The sequence below is a fragment of the Canis aureus genome, chromosome 22, assembly GCF_053574225.1.
Source record: "Canis aureus isolate CA01 chromosome 22, VMU_Caureus_v.1.0, whole genome shotgun sequence".
In the NCBI taxonomy this organism is placed as follows: domain Eukaryota; kingdom Metazoa; phylum Chordata; class Mammalia; order Carnivora; family Canidae; genus Canis; species Canis aureus.
The window spans coordinates 23,434,102-23,440,267 of NC_135632.1; the positions used below are offsets into that span (position 1 = coordinate 23,434,102).

At 42.6% G+C, this 6,166-nt stretch overlaps 2 non-coding genes across 2 annotated transcripts; both read left to right on the forward strand.

Annotated features, from left to right (window-relative positions):
• Positions 1 to 2,989: 2,989 nt before the first annotated feature.
• On the forward strand, positions 2,990 to 3,061 carry TRNAC-GCA (transfer RNA cysteine (anticodon GCA)). The gene has a single exon. It is a non-coding gene; the product is annotated as a tRNA-Cys (tRNA).
• Positions 3,062 to 5,562: 2,501 nt separating this feature from the next.
• Positions 5,563 to 5,634, forward strand: TRNAC-GCA (transfer RNA cysteine (anticodon GCA)). Its single transcript has one exon. It is a non-coding gene; the product is annotated as a tRNA-Cys (tRNA).
• The last annotated feature ends 532 nt before the right edge of the window (positions 5,635 to 6,166 follow it).

Consider the following 6,166-nt stretch of genomic DNA (forward strand, 5'->3'; position numbering starts at 1 on the left):
GACCCAGTTTCCCAAACTCTGTAGTTGAGCATATTTTGAATAATTGCCACAGTTTTCCTGAGTTTTCTGCAAGATGTTTTGTGCTATCATCTCCTCTTCTGTAGTTCTGATGCAAATCTTTCAGTGATGGGCTTTGGAGCTCAGGTTAGATTACTTGGTTTGTATAACTTAAAATTAAAACACATATTAACTTTTACTTATGTTTTGACAATGAGAGACAGTTCACATGTTGATAAAGGGAAGAGAAGTTAAGAGTACAGCAGCAGGTCAGTTCAACCATCATTCCTGATCCCCTCGTTTATAGGTAGGGTAGGTGCAGCTGTTCTGCACTTCCTGAGGTATACGAAATCTCAACAAATATGGACGGTATCCTCAAGGCCAGTGCAGACCCAACTATTCTTCCCAGAGTTTGCTATGTATATTAGGATTCTCCTGAGAAAGACCCATCAGGCTGAAAAGTCCCAAGATCTGTGGTCAATAATCAGAAGACCCAGAAGAGCTGATGAGAAGTTCCAGTCTAAGTCCAAAAACCTGAGACCAGATGGTATGAGTACCATGCAGAAAGATAGCAGGCTCAAACCCCAAGAGCTGATATCCAATTTGATTCTGAAGGCAGGAAACTAATGAACTAATGTCCTAGTTCAAAGATGTCAGGCAGGAGGAGGTCCCTATTACTTTTTGTTCTATTCCAGCCTTCAGTTGATTGGATAAGGCCCCTATCTAAAAAGGGAGGGTCAATCCGCTTTATTTAATCTCTAACTCAAATGTTAATCTCATCTGGAAACACTTGTACAGACACACCAATAATAATGTTTGGCTGAATATCTAGGCACTCTGTGGCCCAGTCAAGTTGACACATAAAATTAACCATCACACTGTGGTTACCTTTGAGGATTTCCAAGATGACTCTGGGCACACATAGCTAAATTTACCAGCTGTGTGACTTTAGGTAAGGTATTTAACTTCACTGTGCCTCAATTTATTTATTGTAAGGGTGATAACATTTTGATAGAGCAACCTGTATTTAGATCTTATGAGGACAGTAAAGTTGGCTCCAACATATGAGAGACAGTTTTATTTGATAGAACCAATAAAGTAATTTCAATAAGATAGAAGCAGCTTAACCAGTCAGTCCCAGATTTTTCCTCTTCTCTTTATCTAAATCATGTGATCCCTCCTTCCTTCTTTCTCACAAAAATCCTGTGCTTTTCCCACAGGAACAGAATACTTTTCTGACTACTCCACCTGGAATTTACGCTCCCCAAATTGCAATTCTGAGTCTCCAAATAAAGGTCTTTGTTCTTTTTCAGTTTACCCTCCTTTTCTCAGTTGATGGTAAGTTTGATGTTTATCCCACAAACAGTCACACATTGTTCCTGGCACTGGGGGTCTCCAAGGAGCTGTTAGTAAGTGGAGCCTTACTGCTCCCTCCAGGAGCAGGTTCTGATCCTGCTTTGATATATCTGTGACTTTATTTACTTATTTATTATTATTATTTTTAAAAGGTTCATCCATTTATTTGAGTGTGTGCAAGAAGGCATGCGTACTGGGGGAGGCGTAGGAGGAGAGGGAGAGAGAGAATCTCAAGCACACTCGTTGGTGAGCTCAGAGCTCAAGGAAGGGCTTGATCCCAGGACCCTGAGACTGTGACCTGAGTTGAAATAAAGAGTCGTGTTCATAACTGACTGAGCCACCCAGATATGCCTGCAACTTTAAACAGCTTCCCTCCATCTGTGTTTTCTTGGTCTGCGAAAGAAGTGGTTGGAATAAATGATCTCCAAATCCCTTCCAGTGCTGGTTCTTAGATATGAAGCACATACTACATTTGTTACTGCTAAAATCTCAACTCCCACTGATGTTCCAGGTGAGAAAAGAACAATGAGCAAAACATGCATTGTGATTCTCTTCTTGGCTCTCAAATCCAGCCTGAGGCAGAGGAGAAAAAGAATAGAATGGAGTTTCTCCCCTGTCTTAACTCCCAACCAACCACAACCCTGCCTGACACAAAATGGCCATCCTCAATTTAGGATCCTTTGAAAAGACCTGAAAAATGTATGTGATCTGGGAAATCAGCAGAAGAGAGACTTCTCAATAGGTTTAAGCATGCAAGAGTTCCATAAGGAGGACTTGAACAGTTTATTAGGGTGAGAGATGTCTTTATATAAAGCCATGATCAGGAATTCATCAAAGTATTGCAGTCAAAAGAAAAGAATGCTTCCAAAAAGAATTGGTCAAAGTTATAAACTGCAGGGAATGCAAGTAAGAGGGGTTACAGACATGAAATACAGGTGGCCTTAATTGCGGTTGTGTTTGGAAGTTGAAAAGGAATCTTTGGTGGTAGGTAGGACTGGGATAAATAATTTACTTAACCGATTAAAGGCTCTTGTTTGGAGCCTTGTTTCTCTTCATCAAATGACCTTTTGGAGTTGACAATATTCCAAGTTCCAGGCAAATTATGTTACATAAGAATCCAACTCACTGACCATCTGTCTTTGTAAGATTAAAATCATCTTACAGTTATGGAAAAGCTATCTCACACCAATCATTATTTATACATTTTTTTTTCAGAATCAATTCAATGTAACAAATATCTATGGAGTGCCAATTATGAGCTCAGTTCTGTGAAGTCATTAAGAGGAATGAGAATCTCAGTTGCTAGGAGTGCTGGCTATAAAGGAAGTATGACAGGCATTATATTGACGTTGCCATTTGTGAAAAACCTGATGATTTTTACCTGGCACTGAGATTCGCTTTATGTGAGATAGGGTGGACAGACAGGCTCTGAGTATTGGGAAGCATAAGAAGAGTTTCTGGGCTCCGAGAGCTTTGTTCTCAGGAGTCCTGTCTTTTTTCATAATAAATTTCTAAGGCTTGTAATGCCCAGACTCCTTCCAGGCAGCATTCTAATTATAGCTCCCCTGAGTCATTGGAGGTTTCAGAACCAGAGAGTCGAGAGAGAGATAGACTATAAAAACAAGCTTCTATCACTGGGGGTATAGCTCAGGGGTAGAGCATTTGACTGCAGATCAAGAGGTCCCTGGTTCAAATCCAGGTGCCCCCTGTACACTCCAGTTTTTGCTTCCGAATAATATAGATGGACTTTGGCTTAATTATTTTCTGTAGCTCAAGGCTGAATAATAACTAATGTCCCTTGTATATATGCCAGGCACTAGTCTAAATTCTTTACATCAATTAACTCCTCCATTTCTCTCCTAAATTTCACAAGAAACATACCATACCACCAGAATCTTCATTTTACATGAGGAGACAGACTTAGAGACGTTCAGTAATCGGCTAATGTTCAAAAGTCTACAAAGAGAAGGTCTAGAATTTGGAGTCAGAGCACACAGCCTTGACGACTCCATGATGCTACTCATACTGTTCTAGTGTTAAAAGTTTTGTGACAAAATTCCACTTAGTAATGCTCCCAAAGTACCAGGACTGTAGGGTCAATCCAGCAACTCAGTGAAAGTCTTCATTCACAAAACACTGCTAGAGGTGAGCATGAATGGGCCCGAAGTTTAGGGAGCTGCACTCTTTTCCTGCTCTAAAGCTTGAGGAATCTCTATTACCTTTCCACCTCCAATTCATTTTCTGCAGCCTCGTACTCCCAGCGTGGGTGCCTTCACTCAGGACCCCGGTGTGGGCCAGACGTCAGACCTTGGTCTGCGTCTAACCCCTGCCCACAGCCCAGACAATGCTGCGTCTTTAGATGAGCCTGAACAACACACAGAGCACCTACTATGAGCCAGAACTGTGCCAAGTGTGAACCCAAAGGTGACTAGGCCTCAGTGTGCTCTCAACCAGGAAGTTGGCCTGCAAAGTACAAAATCAGAGTGACGTGAACTGCCCGGAGCTGTGCCAGCACCAAGCATGCAGAGGAGGCAGTGATTCCTTCCGTTTAGAAGGTTAAGGCAGGCTTCCTTGAGTTGCTGATGGCAAATTACAGTTGCAAAGATGAATAATATCTCACAGGACAGAGGGTGGAGTGGAAGAAGGGGTATGGGGGTGGTGGTGGAGTTCCAGGCAGACAAGGCTGCCTGGGCAGAGGCTGGGGCCAGACGGATGCAAGTGGAGGCAGCTAGAGCACAAAATAAGATGTGGGAGTGTCAGAAGATGATGTTGAAGAGGCAGATAGGGATCCAAATGAAAAGAACTCTGCATATCGTGCTTAAAGACTTGCAGTTTTTGGGAAGGCATTTTTTAGGGGTGTGACCTAGATAGACCCCATTTTAAAACAGGCAGCTCTGGGAGCAACAGGGGGATGGCTGCCAGTGCTGGAGGCTGGGAGGCCATTTAAGGGGTGGTGGCACTGCCAGGGTAGGAGTGGGGTGGAGCTAAGTGACGTCAGAAGTAAAATCAACAATGCCCAGTGATTAACTAGAACTGGAGAAGAGAAGGTGAGAGAAGCCCAGAATTGTGTTTTGACCAAATGACTGAGTACACAGTCCAACCAAGACAGAGAGGAGGCTGATCATATGGTTAGGGAGGCAGGCCTGGCTCTGAGTCCCGAGCCTACACTGGAATCCCTGACTCAGCACCTCCTAGCTGTGTGACCACTCTGTGCTTCAGTCTCCCTACCTGAAAAATCAATATGTGGATAATAATACCTAACTTCACTGGCATTTTTTAATGATCCCCTGGGAAGTTATGGGTAAAACCTTTATTACTGTGTCTGGCATGTAACAAGTGGCCAGTATATATGACCTGTTATTATTACAAAATGCAAAATGGGAAGAGGTGCAGGTTTGGGCGGAAGGTGATGAGTTTGTTTTGAGGCCACTATGTACAAAATCTGAGGTTCCTGTAAGGCCTCAGGGGCGAGTGACTGGGAATGGGTGTCTGGGCACTCAGAGAGCTTGTGAGCTGAGGCTCTGGTTGCTGTTCACTCCTCAGCTTCATGGAGGCAACAGGCCTTGTTGCAGTGGCACAGATTTCCTTGCCCTTTCTTCTCGATCTCAGAGATACACATGATTAAAAATCCCCAGACTGGAACCGAAGGGAATAGGAATCAGAAGTGTTCAAAGGTGAATTGTGGACTTTGGAATACCTAGATGTTGTTGTTGTTTGACTGTAAAATAAGACAGTTCATCCTGGATGAGATCTTCTTTGAAAATCTGATGAAAGCATACACAATATATAATAAATGCACATACACCACCTTTGCCTCCAATTTCAGAGTTAGACACGAACCTCTGAAGTGTGTGGATACCCAGCTGACGTTCCCTCCCTGTCCAATACTCGTTGGTGACCCATAATACTTAAAACATTCATCAATGTGGGGGTGGAGGAAAAAACATTCATAGATGTGCCCAGAGATTTCTGGGCAGTGGGTAGTGTATTTTAAAAAGTGGAAAACTATACTGAGAATAACACTGAGCTTTAAGGTGCTGGGAAGAGAATGAGCATATGTGCTCTGGGAAAAGCAGGAGCTGGTGCGGCTGGAAGGGAATTGAGGACGAATTTAAATCCAAGAAGAAGATCAGCTATAAAAGGTATTTATGAAGTATGATGTAACTCATAAAAGTGAAATAGGTGTTTGTGTGAAGCTTATTGCCATCAGGGGGTATAGCTCAGTGGTAGAGCATTTGACTGCAGATCAAGAGGTCCCTGGTTCAAATCCAGGTGCCCCCTGTGTGATCTTTTGCTTTTCTTGGCAGCCTCACTAAAAGACTGGGTCTAGGGTGAGGTAACCAAGGTGACTAGGGTCAAAATTTAAGACTGTGCTCACTCTCATGCAAGTACCTTAGCTTGTTAATTCTCTCACAGTAGAGCTGTGTGCATATAAATTCACTCTTCTTCCAACATATACACACATAAACACAGTCATCCACCCAGAGACATATATACACACACCCCACACACCAGATGTCCCCCGACCACATACACACACCCAGACCCACACAGCATCACACAGACCCACCAACAGACAAAAACACATGCACTTCCTCACATGTACCTTTATTTTCTTTCTGTATATTCAACCTTATTAACCAGACCCTTTCTATCTTGCTTTCCTTAAACTTTTAACCATTTAATAGTTGATTTACAGAAGAGTTATAAAGATAGTATAGAAAGTCCCATATACTCAGCTTCCCCTAATTTGACATCTTGCATAACCATGGCACATTTATCAAAACTATGAAATAAATATCAGTGCAACACT